At 42.4% G+C, this 13,451-nt stretch overlaps 1 protein-coding gene across 1 annotated transcript in view; it reads left to right on the top strand.

Moving 5' to 3' along the window:
• XYLT1 (xylosyltransferase 1) overlaps positions 1–13,451 on the top strand; it is a 309,757-nt gene that overhangs the window by 185,831 nt on the left and 110,475 nt on the right. The gene's annotated exons all lie outside the window — the stretch shown is intronic.

The raw sequence follows: 13,451 nt of genomic DNA, 5'->3' as shown, positions 1-13,451 counted from the left end.
TATAATGTTACAGGGTATATACACTAGATTCCTTGATAGGGCGTTGATCCAGGGAACTAGTCTGATTGCCGTATGTGGAGTCGGGAAGGAATTTTTTTCCCCAATGTGGAGCTTACTCTTTGCCACATGGTTTTTTTTTGCCTTCCTCTGGATCAACATGTTAGGGCATGTTAGGTTAGGCTATGGGTTGAACTAGATGGACTTACAGTCTTCCTTCAACCTTAATAACTATGTAACTATGTAACTATGTAACATCTACTGAAAATTATTAAGACTAAGCTAGTGTTGGATTATCGATCATCAAACAAATATGCATGCATAGTCTAGTCCTTGGGTTCTAAGACTAGGAATATTACTTCTAGGCATGCAAACTCATACGATTGGCCAGATTTTTAAAAAGCAAATGATATAGAGAAGTTTGAAAATAGAGATGGTTTAAAGGATTAACTTTTCTACAAGAATGAAAATATGTAAAAAAATAAAAAAAATCTAGATAATTTGCTGGGAGCCATAATCACGACGAGAGCAGAGCTCTTCCCTGTTTAGGGAAAGTACGGTAAATGTTATTTTTTTTACTTTCAACTCATCTAAGATAAAAATGTAAAAATCAATATTTTTTTCCATTCATATCAAAAACTGGCAGAGAGTGCCATTGCTATGCATTCATGAAGAGCTCTTTATTACAAGGTCAATACCTCTCGATCTACTTTTATTGAGAGGATTGGGCAGATTGGTATCCTCTTCATGCTAATGGTACAATAAAATATAAAGCTGTTTTCTGGAGTTTTGACTCCACCGTAGAAAGGGAGACAAATAAATATATCAGGTTTTATAGGATTTTATAACTCAAAGAGTACGGTAAATATAAAATGTGGCCGGTAGAAAGCATTGGTAATTGGGGCCATAGAGTACGTTAGGTGATGATAGATAGACTACAGGATCTCTTTGTGTCTTTTTTCATGCCAGTTTTGGTTTTCTTGTGGAATGTGACATCAGATTGTTCAGGGTTTTGACTGTACATAACAAATAAGCTGCACTTATATGGAAATAGTCAAAGGAGTAACTTCATGCAACTATTAGTAGCACAGAATAATTACATCCGGCATTATCCCTTGACTAAAGCAAAAATTTGGCAAAGCTACATAAACCCTCTAGTACTTTCTCTAAGAGTCCAGTCAAGGTAAATCCACCTTCATAGGTCCTATTTGGGGTAAACAAGTGCCTAGTGATCCACCCTATGGAACCGTGGAACCATGTGCTGTCATATGGGGGTCCTCATGAAGCACATGAAGCAGTGATGGGGCATATGTATCCATGCTATCTAATTCTTAGGCAGTGCAAGCTTAGACTAGACTATTAAAATATGCCAGAGTTATCAAAGTGGTTCAGGCTGCTTAGTAAATCTGACACACCTTTGGACTTTGTAGTTTAAGTTTAAACCACCTACAAATTGGTTTACTTTGTGGCTGAAATTTGCAGCAAAATTGTGGCAAATTTTCCGGCTCATAAAGTTGTTATTTTAGATGAAATTATTTTCCTACTAAATTACGTCCCTTTTAGCAAAACCACACCACCTGTCGGACAAGGTGAAGAAAGTGTCTAAAACATAGTAAATATGGTGCACGTTATGAAAAAGTTTTTCGGTGCAAATTGGGCCATAATTCTGGTGCATTTAGCTTGATTTGTATTCTCCAATGTGTTTAGAGGAAATACCTCTGAAATTAGACATGAGTTACATGCTTTGCAAGATTTAGAACATGAAATTCAGACTGATGAAGCTCAACCCTGGAAACTTCTCCAGAATGGTCTCTGTTGGGCATAGTTTTGCTAAATCCTACTATTATGTTCCAGGACTGTTGGTATGGAGATTTCGCAGACTGTAGAGTTGAACAACAAGATTAGCAGGATCCTGTTCCAGTGGCCATGTCAGTAGTCCTTGGATACCCAACCACAGCCCAGTGAACCTTCTCCTAGCTGACAGCATAAGCATATTCTTCTGCACTACTTCTATTTAGTAGGCAAGGCATGACATCATCGTTGCGGAGTAACACAATGGGCGCTTGACAGATCATTCCGGACTTACTGATGAGAAGAGATCCTGGGGATGCTACCAACAAGGAGGAGGTTCACAGGGCACTGGTCCATCCACCAATGTGTCTGTTGGACAAGGGTCCTGCAAATATTTTTGCTCAACTCTGGCAAATAACTCTTTGTTGCACCATATGAATTCGAAGGAAAAGTATGATCTCAATAGATGGCTAAGTTTATGGTACTATAGATTAATACACTACTGATCTATAATACAGCTATATGTATGATTGTCCATATTGGTACTTGTGCTAACTTCAGTCATTGGTACTCTTAATCCTGCCACACACATTAATTAGTTGTTGGCGACTAATGATTTGGCCGACTGTCCGACCGTAAGACAACACAGCCGGCTGTCCCATACGCATGAATGCTAGTTTGGCCGAGACCCCGCTTGTCCTCTATGAGAGAATCAACAAATTGTCCGGGTCTCCCTTACACATTAGACATATCGGTGGGTTTGGCCGACATTAGTCTGTGTATGGGTTTTGTCAAAAATAGACGTTGCTTTCTATCTTATGATTTTTTGGGATATTCACAAAAGTTCTTTACCCAAATCAGGACTTCCTGGAAATGTAGACGCTGTACATGACACTGGGCCTTATTTTTGAAAATAATTAGTGTGGAAAAATTTTTCCTTCGCTGGACAGAACTTAGCTGGCACGAAACTGTGTGCTCATACCAACGAACACTTATGTAGGGATAGGTCATTAACATTCAGGTGACCCTTTCCAAATAGTTGAAAAATAGTGATGTGGAGATAAGGCACAAACTTCTACAAAGTGGAACCATAGTGTAGCACAAAGATTTTCCAATATATTATCGGGAGCTAGTAAAATGTTAACATTTTCTATTCCGTCTAAATAAACATCAAGAGCATTTCAGGACAACTGTTGGGAAAATTACCATATAATGACCGTATCGATGAGTATCTGCAATCATTGCGCTTAGATAATTGGCAAAAAAAAATCTCTAAGCAAAAATTGTGAAAATGATAAATCTTGTTTCTATCTTCTAAAACTCCAGATTCGATGCGTGAAGGTCAATGTCTATAATAACAGAACACATCTGTTTTATCTTCTAAGACGCATAATCTGGATTCATAAATAACCGTGACCCTGCCGAGAGAGACTTTTACTTGGTTTCTCATAATCAGATAACTTGTTATAGAACAGCGGCCTGTGATCTTACTGTGTGAGCCATCTGTACCCCCAGCGTTTTTCAGCACGTACTTAATATAAGGTAGAGCTTTATTCATCTTTCTTTTGGAAAGGAAAACTTTCCGTGAGCAGATTTGGGTATCTGCAATAATTACATTTCAGGAAATCATTTATTTTCCGGACTTCACATTCCAGGATGGGGATGGAAATTATGTCTCTTGCAGTTCTTTTTCCAATTTTTAAGAAATTTCCTGTAATTTGACAGTTTCCGCAATCTGTTACCTAATTCACAGAATTATGCAAACGTGGCTCTGAGGCCGGAGGACTCATAGATAATGTCTCACATTGCATGTTGTAGGATTACCAGGACCAGAAGGTTCTGGGACCACTAGGATCAAGTCAGGGAAGAATGACACAAGAAGAGAGCATGAACCCAAGAAGCTACGTACACTAATTTTAGGGTCTCTTTAATGACTATCTGACATTAGGGAGCCTCAGTAATGCGCACCTAGGAGAGTTCATCACCACCGTGCCCATGTTACCCTACCCACAATTCTAGTTATAAATATTCGAGAATTGGGGTGCTGCCAATGACACCCTAGAATTGTTCCATATTGTTACTCTTACTGCGGGTGGTCTCTACCCCAGGGCCACACACCTAGTAACTCCACAGTGGTGTCAAGTAGGAGTGTCATTGCTGTAGACTAACACCCTACCAGTGCGTCCATCATAAATATTTACCTATTAAATTTCATCAGTATCATAGAATTGGTCTTAATATAATTTTATAGAAATGCCCACAAAGTAGATAAAAGGATTTTGCTGATAAATGTAGAGTAATATGTCTAGGCTGGAGACATCGTATTGTAGCATATACATTGAATGGAAGTATACTTGAGACTACAGAACTACAGAACAGGAGAAGGACTTGGGTATTCTGGTTAGAAGTAAGCTGAGCAGCAGTACTCAATGTCAGGAGGCAGCCGCAAAAGCAAACAAGATTTTAGGATGTATAAGAAGAGAGGTAAAATACTATAAGCCCAATGTTTTGTTACCCCTTTATAAATCACTTGTGAGACCACATCTAGAATAGGAGATCCGGTTTTGGGTGCCAGAAGTTAGAGTAAGTTCAAAGGCGGCAACTAGATTATTACAAGAAATGGAAAGTTGGGCTTGGTATCCTCTTCGTGGAAAAGTTGGGCTTGGTGTCCTCTTCATGGAAAAGTTGGGCTTGGTATCCTTTTCATGGAAAAGTTGGGCTTGGTATCCTCTTCATGGAAAAGTTGGGCTCGCTGAGCTTCAAAAAAAGATGTCTCACAAGATAGAGAATATTGACCAGATGGAGAAAGGTTGAACTTGATGGAGCTGAGCCTTTTTTTCAACCTATGTAATTATCTAACTATAAAACCTTTGGTGATCAGATATTATTTGTTAGCAACGATGCGTTGGCCAAGAACGTACACCAAGAAATGCCATATGACATATCAAATCCACCGGATGAGTGTGGGACCCCTCTATGACATCCATACAACCTATAAGGATGAGACAGCACATGGAGCCCGTACTATATCTCGATTTTGGCACTTTAGCATACTCCGGGACTCTTTTTCTGAATCCTATAACCTTAAGGTTGATGATTCGGAACCCACGCATAGTAGGCTCACGTGTATTGGTCTGTGTTAAAGGAATTGGTCAGAGTAAGGTTATGTTCACACTCTGAGTAAGGCTATGTTCACACTTTGAGTAAGGCTGCTTTTACACTTACCTGATTTTTTGTTGCCCGTTACTGCGGGCCTTTTTTGCGGGCCGTATCGCCGCAATTTTTAAGGTCTGCCACAATATCGGAATTCAAAAAGCTTGCGGATCACCATTTTTAAGGTTCCCAATACTATAGCAAAAGAATTGGGGGAAAAAAAATGGCGGTCCACAAAACCGGAAGTCACGGCGCACCGCAAAAACGACCTTCCGTTGTTTTTGTGGCCCCATTGAATCACAGTGGGGGCTGTGTCCTTAAGCCGTGAAATATATCGAGCAAGCTCGATATTTTTTAATGGCTGTAAATACGGCGTACGGCACTTCTACGAATTTTTGCGGCCCCATGGAAATGCATTGGGGCCTCAAAAATGGGCTGAAAAAACACGGCAAGCCTAAGGCTATGTTCACACTTTGCGTTTTTGCTGTGTTTTTTATGCATTTTTTTTAGCTGCGTTTTACAGCACCAGCAAAAGCTAGAAGATTTCAGAAATCTCGATCACACACTTTTTTCTTTGTCCTGACTGATTTGGAAAACTGCTGCGTTTTTAAAAAAGCTGCAAGACCCTTCTTTAAGCATTTTTGCAGCGTTTTTTTCACCCACAGAAAGCAATGAGTAAGTGCAAAAAATGCAGGTATCGGGTTTTTCTGTGTTTTTGGTGCAAAAACCTAAGGAAGGGGTTTTTTTTAGGGATGCACTATACTTTATCAGCAAGAACAAAAGGCAATAAAAACACAGGAAAAACACGCAGCGAAAAAAAAAACGCAGCTTTTTGTAATCAGCTTCTTTACTGCCAAGAGAGTAGGTTTTGCCTGCAGAAAAAAAACATGTGAACATAGCCTAAAAGTAAAGGATCTGTGTCTTTGCATAGAAATAGCGCCACCTCTGTCCATGGACCGTGTCTGGTATTACAGTTCAGCCACATTAGTTTACATTGAGTGACGCAGGGTGAGGACCTCTCCTCTGGACGGATCCAACATTAATTTCTAGGGACCGTTTAATCTCTCCTACATATTTCATAGTCGTCATGACTTGTACATTTTTGATAAATGGGATTTTTTATGTATTTTTCTTGCCAAATAATTGTTTTTATTTCTACCAAACTAATTTAGGTGCGAGTTGATGTATTAGCAAATGCAGATGAGCGTTTTCTGCCATTTATCTGCTACTAAATAAGAGAACAGGCTTGTTAGTATGATGTACTCCGCAGCTCTGCACAAATCATCAAGAAGTGATAATTACGGGAAAGGATTTGACAAACGTCTTGGAATATATTTCGGTAACAACTTGAGTTTTTGGAAGTGAAATGCGCGTAACATTCCGGAGAAAAAGCAGTGTGCTATAGGCACGGCCTCCTCTGGTGGTTATCAGTTATTCTTATTATTTACTTGATTTGAACAGTAGAGCATTGGTTTCGGAACTCTTAGTTGTTCCCGTGAAGTTCTGGAGAATCTTTTCCTTGCATCGTGATGTTCCTCTGTTCCGTTGATATTCCTCTGATATTCGGTCACGCTCATGCAAGTCAATGAGTCTATGGAAAATATCAGACTGCACTCGGATAACATCTGAGTGCAGCCCAATTTCTGCGCCCTGACACAATGGAGAAGATGGAGAATTTATTTTCTCCATCTTTTCCTCATCCTTGAGAATCGGAGTATGCTGTGTGGACACTAGCATAAGAGTGTGACTCTCTCGGATGATAGAATACACCTGCCATGTGTCAAGACTAGTTAAAGGGAATCTGTCACCAGGTTGTTGCCACCTAATTTGAGAGCAGCATAATGTAGAGACCGAAAACCTGATTCCAGCGATGTATCACTTACAGTGCTGCTTGCTGTAGTTTTGATAAAATCACTTTTATCAGCAGGAGTAACTTTTTGCTTATGCACAGTGTACACAGAAAGCTGCCAATCAGAGGGGTGGGTGGGGCAATACAGAGCTCAGCATTCAGAGAACTGCTAGATATGCAGCAGAGAAAACTGGGATTTTATCAAAACTGTAGCAAGCAGCCTAATAAGTGATTCATCACTGGAATCAGGATCTCTGCTGCTTTCAGATAGGGTAGAAATGAAGTCTGTGCAGGAAAAATGACTGTTCAGACTAAGCACAGGCGCTCGGCGCACCCTTAGCATGTCCAAGCAGTTCAGTGCTTATTCCCAACCAAATGTGTAGCATTTATCTCTGCTCCTCCAAAGCCACAGCTGTCAATCAAGCAACAGAGGGAATTAAGACAAAACTAATACGTAGGATGGTGCACGGAACTGATCCACCACACCAAGGGAGCTTGGTTTGAACAGTCATATTATGCTGACAGTTCTTTCAAGGGTCACTCTGGACAGTGTCATTGATACTGGTGCCCGATATTCCTCGTTGGCACACCCAGACTTCTCTAACATAACACTTATGAAGAAGTCGTCTTGGCGTCAGATTTGTTTCAACAAGTCTGAATTCATACAGATTGTTATTCTAAGGCTTAACAAATGGCTGATATTTGCTAAGTCAAAGTCTTGTCTGTCTGGGAAAGATATTTCTTACTCTGGGTGAGGAAGGAATGAGCTAAAGATTTAGTGGATTCTTCTCAGTACCTATCGGCAGGCTGCGCTCCACGTTAGATGCAGACTAGTAAAACTCGGTGAATAGTCCTCAGGATGGACGATACGTTGGATGTGTAAATCTGTGCAGCGGTCAGACTGAACAGGAGGAATCATGAGCTGTATGTGGAGTTGGGTTCCATTGTCTAGCTGCAGTTCAGGAACTGATTGGGGCTTAAAGGGGTTGTCCAGGCTTTTCACTAATGTCTGCAGTCAATGCTTGTGACTGCATACTTGTGAATCCTCACAGTGTTCTGTGAGGATATTCTGGTGCCATCGGCAAGACCGAGCAGTCATGTGATATGACATCCTTTCTCTTGGCCACATTCCGACTAGACTTGCATGTCCTGGATTGAGCCATCTAGTTGGAATGTGGCTGACAGTATGCATATCGCATGACTGCTCAATCTCATCACTGGCACCAGAGAACTCTCACAGTGTGCGCTGAGCGCGATATGAGGGCATATAGTTGCTACAGACTTTTATGTAAAAAGTGGACAACCCCCTTAAGACCCCCATACAAATTAGATAGCTGTCATTTGGCCGGCAGTCATCTTGGCCGCTACTATCTGCTGAGAGTTCCTGTGTTCTCAGAAAAAGCCAGTGCCAGACATTTCTGACAGCGGCTTATCTCCTGAGAACAAAATGATCGTCAGTCCAAAATTGGACATTCCTTATCCATATCTTCCCCAGCATCAGCTGTTGGGGGAGAGTTGAGCACTACCATACACATTACACTGTTGATTCTTGCTGTGTGCTATGTAATCTCAGAGCAGTATGACGTAGGGGCAGAGACCCTGATTCCAGCAATGTGTCACTTACTGGGCTGCTTGATGTAGTTTTGATAGAATTCCTGTTTTCTCTGTTGTAGATGTAGCAGTGCTCAAATGCCGAGCTCTGTATAACCCCGCCCACACCCCTGATTGGCAGCTTCCTGCTTACACTGTACATTTTCAGCAAGGTGCCAATCAGTGGCGGGCCTGACTGGCCTACACGTGAGCACTAGTCAGGTAGTGATAACCTCCTGCTGATAAAACACTGATTGTATTGAAACTACACCACACAGCCTAATAAGTGACACATCCCTGGAATCCGGCTCTACTAGACCGATAATCCAAGAGACAAGGGTAAGCAAAGTCAGGAACAAGATCAGTACTGGAGAAAACAATAGTGATATCCAGTGTCAGACTGGGGTGCCAAGAGCCCACCAGTAGCCAACTCCAAGGCCCCGCTTTTCAGCTTCCTGCAAATGTAACATTATCCTCAATCACAAATTTATATCACAATGAACGGGGTAGGTTGTAAAATGAATAAGATGCCGCCTCTGTACATAGTGATTCCAGTATATAGTGCCAAGTACTGCTCTTATAAGAGGGTGGTGGTCTACTCTTCCACAGGGGCCCACCGGAGGATTCTCCTCTTCTCCGGTGAGCCGGTCCGAGCCTGGTGATATCAACCTGTAGTGCCAGTAGATTTTGCCTCCAGTGTGAGGCTGCTACCTGCTGTATACTTTAAGATGCATTGCATCTTCCGTGGCACTGAAAGCAGATTAGGGGAGTAATAGATGCAACATTTGCCGGTTTTGGTTTGGGTTACGTGGCTTGGACAACCCAATTTGTAAATGGCTTTGGGTAAACCGTTGGGTATACTGTACATCAGAAGGATTAACCTTTGGACTGGTGACACAATGAGCTCAGTTATCAATACTGCATGTGCTAACAATAAAATACAATACTCGTAGGGCATGACCAAACATGACTACACAACATGACGATGCATCCTCTAGGAACATGTTCAGTCTGGTCATGATGTTGGGCCTTTTGTAAATTTTCGTTTTTACCTCTGGCCAGTCTTTGACTATGTCTTATCCACACAATGTTAGCATAGTCATTCACTGTCATCTTTTTTTGTTTTACGTCCTTTGTACTTAGGTAGTTTTTGACATAATTCTAAATAAACATGTCTGAGATGTTCTTCACACTTCATGTTACAGAAAAATGCTAAGTATGTGATACGTAACCTAGATATCTTGCCTCCTTCATCCATATCTTATGAACAGAACAAGGATATATTGATGTGAAAAGGAGAGTTTATGATGAATGTCTACATAAATTGTGCATCAAATATTTTTAAAGGGGTTGTAAAAGTTTAGAAAAACATGGCTACTTGGCTTTGTCCAACTATAAAAAAGGAATGGATGGTTCAAAATTAATTTAAAAAACTGTATAACCTCTTTCTCTACTACCGTGGCTCCAGTGGCCCCCTGATCTTCAATCTTCTGATCACTAAAGCCTTTGATTAGCTGCAGTGGTCAGGTGGCTAGAACAGGAAATCATCTGCTGCAGCCAATCATATCACTCGATGGTCAAGAGTAGGGTTGAGCGAAACGGGTCGTTCATTTTCATAAGTCGCCGACTTTTGGCAAAGTCGGCGTCTCATGAAACCCGACCCGATCCCTGTGCGGGGTCGGCCATGCGGTACGCGATCTTGGCGCCAAAGTCGCGTTTCATATGACGCGTTTAGCGCCATTTTTTCAGCCAATGAATGAGCGTGGGCAGAGTGATGACATAGGTCTTAGGGGAGTGAACGCCTATCGTCATGTTATCGCTTGTGCGCAGTAGGGATTTGGAATGTGCAATACGAAATTTTCTGTGCTGGGACGGAGGGGAGAGAGAGAGAGAGAGAGAGAATAAAAATAATAAAAAAAATAAAATAATAATTTCCTTCATTGGGTTTCGTGTTTCGGCCGAAACCCGACTTTTCACGGTGGTCGGCCGATTTCACTCGACTCGACTTTTAAGACAGTCGGGTTTCACAAAACCCGACTCGACCCTAAAAAACTAAAGGTCGCTCAACCCTAGTCAAGAGATCGAAGAACTGCATACCATTGCTTCCTGTTCTTGAGTAATAGCAAGTGAGTGCACATTTTTTTTACTAAGTTGCTGAGTGTGAAGGTACCTTCACACGAAACGACATCGCTAGCGATCCGTGACGTTGCAGCGTCCTCGCTAGCGATATCGTTTCGTTTGACACGCAGCAGCGATCAGGATCCTGCTGTGATGTCGCTGGTCGCTGAATAAAGTCCAGAACTTTATTTGGTCGTCCGATCGCCGTGTATCGTTGTGTTTGAAAGCAAAAGCAACGATACCAGCGATGTTTTACACTGGTAACCAGGGTAAACATCGGGTTACCAAGCGCAGGGCCGCGCTTAGTAACCCGATGTTTACCCTGGTTACCAGCGTAAAAGTAAAAAAAACAAACAGCACATACTTACATGCGTCCCCCAGCGTCTGCTTCCTGACACTTACTGAGCGCCGGCCCTAAAGTGAAAGTGAAAGCACAGCGGTGACGTCACCGCTCTGCTGTTAGGGTCGGAGCTCAGTCAGTGTCAGGAAGCGGACGCTGGGGGACGCATGTAAGTATGTGCTGTTTGGTTTTTTTACTTTTACGCTGGTAACCAGGGTAAACATCGGGTTACTAAGCGCGGCCCTGCGCTTAGCAACCCGATGTTTACCCTGGTTACCCGGGGACCTCGGCATCGTTGGTCGCTGGAGAGCGGTCTGTGTGACAGCTCTCCAGCGATCAAACAGCGACGCTGCAGTGATCGGCATCGTTGTCGCTATCGCTGCAGCGTCGCTTCGTGTGAAGGTACCTTTAGTCGTAAGTCGCTTGCCGAGCGTAGAGAGTGGGTAGACTGATAAACAGAAATGAGGGAGGAGATGTAGGGGGGTGCCGCACTGTGGAGAGCTTTGTGGGTGAGAACAAGCAGTTTAAATTGGATCCCATAATGTATGGGCAGCCAGTCAAATGAGTAAAGGTACCTTCACACTCAGCAACTTTGCAACGAGAACGACAACGATCCGTGACGTTGCAGGTCCTGGTTAGCGATCTCGTTGTGTTTGACACGCAGCAGCGATCTGGATCCCGCTGTGATATCGCTGGTCGGAGCTAGAAGTCCAGAACTTTATTTGGTCGTCAGGTCGGCGTGTATCGTCGTGTTTGACAGCAAAAGCAACGACACCAGCAATGTTTTACATGGAGCTAACAACCAGCGAGAACGATAAGTGGGTAGCCCTTACGTCACAGGATCGCTCCTGCATCGTTCTGGAGCTGCTGTGTTTGACATCTCTACAGCGACCTAAACACCGACGCTCCAGCGATCGGCTCGTTGTCTATATCACTGCAGCGTCGCTGAGTGTGACGGTACCTTAAGGCTGCTTTCACACATCAGTTTTTTTGTTTCAGGCACAATCCGGCTAATTTTTTTAAAAAACGGATCCGTCGCAAATAGTGAAAAACTGATGTGACAGATCCGTTTTTCTGCTGGATCCATTTTTTGTTTTTTTCACCCGGGAAGAGAGAGAGAGAGATATTCCAGAATGGAAAATGCTTGATTTCTGTAAAAAACTGGATCCGGTCGCCGAATTCGGCCATTTCTACTTTCATACATTTTTGGCTGGATCAGTCACTGTGCGGTTTTCCGCCGGACAGAAAAAAAACGTTCTTCTGGACGTTTTCTCCGTCCGCCGGAAAACTAATTTTTGACGGATCCCGTAAGAAACGGATGAAATGTTGGGACATCAGGCGCAATCCGGCGCTAATACAACTTTATGAGAAAAAAATGGATTTTCAAAACTCTCCGGATTGTGCCTAACGGCAAAAACTGATGTGTGAAAGTAGGCTTACACAGAGCGGAGGCGTCCGAGTAACGATTAACCAGATGGATGACCCTGGCTGCTGTATTATGGACGGACTGGAGAGGGGAAAGTCGAGTGAGGGGGAGGTGAATTAATAGAGAATTACAGTAGTCCAGGCGGGAGTGGATCAGGGCAACAGCGAGGGTCTTTGTTGTTTCCATGGTGAGAAAGGGGCCGATTCATTCTGCAGCCAGCAATAGATAGAACATCTCAGAGGCTTTAGAAGGCAAGTGGTGCAACATTTTTAAAGAAACCCAAATGCAAAAATTACTTTTAGCCTCTATGAATTGAATTTAAGTAGCTGAGCAGTCTACGGCCGGTATGGCGATTTTCTGAAAGAATCTCAAAACTGATGAAGGGGTAGTCTAGCACATAGAAAAGTGAGTGTGGGATTGATCTGAGTGGATCTTACCGGATTTCTCCTGGATATTTAGCTTCTATTTTTCTATATGTGGTTGGGTTTTCGAGACCCCTCCCATATATATTGTATTGTAGTTTGCTCTGGATTTACGATATGGATTAAACACTGCATGAATTAGCGGAAGTAGTGTGTGACTGAGTGGGTGCCGACACTGATTACACTTTGGCTCCAGAAAGTAAAAAACAACTTGATTATAGCTTGACATGGTAATGAATTATTTTGGTGTGCAGGTGACATTCTGTCCTGGGTAGACTTTGGAGATAGTTTGATCTTAATTAGTGATGAGCGAATATACTCGGTACTCAAGATTTCCCCAGCACGCTCGGGTGTCCTCCGAGTATTTTTTAGTGCTCGGAGATTTAGTTTTCATCGTCGCGGTGTTGTCACTCACTTCCCTCAAATTCATAAGTTTCACCTGTAATGCAGCATAGCTTACTCCAGAACTGTACGCTAGCCCCTGGCTGTGGTACATTTCTGGCCGCAGTCCACACTGGGCTACCAGATGTGCCTGATTCACTAAAGAATCAGGTCAGTGTACTCCAGCTAGCGCTTCATTAAGACTGGCGTACGCTAAGCCAGCATTAATGAGTCACCCCCAATGTGTTAACTTATCACAAAATTACCTATTGTTTAAATCAGTTTTTGCGTTCCATGTTTTTTTTTTATTTATGGCAGTGTTTTTGTATTAAGAAACAAAATTAGATTTTTTTTCATTTTTAAACTGGTCACTCAAATCTATTT

The sequence above is a fragment of the Ranitomeya variabilis genome, chromosome 7, assembly GCF_051348905.1.
Source record: "Ranitomeya variabilis isolate aRanVar5 chromosome 7, aRanVar5.hap1, whole genome shotgun sequence".
NCBI classification, from domain to species: Eukaryota; Metazoa; Chordata; class Amphibia; order Anura; family Dendrobatidae; genus Ranitomeya; species Ranitomeya variabilis.
This window is presented reverse-complemented; position numbering and strand designations above follow the sequence as displayed.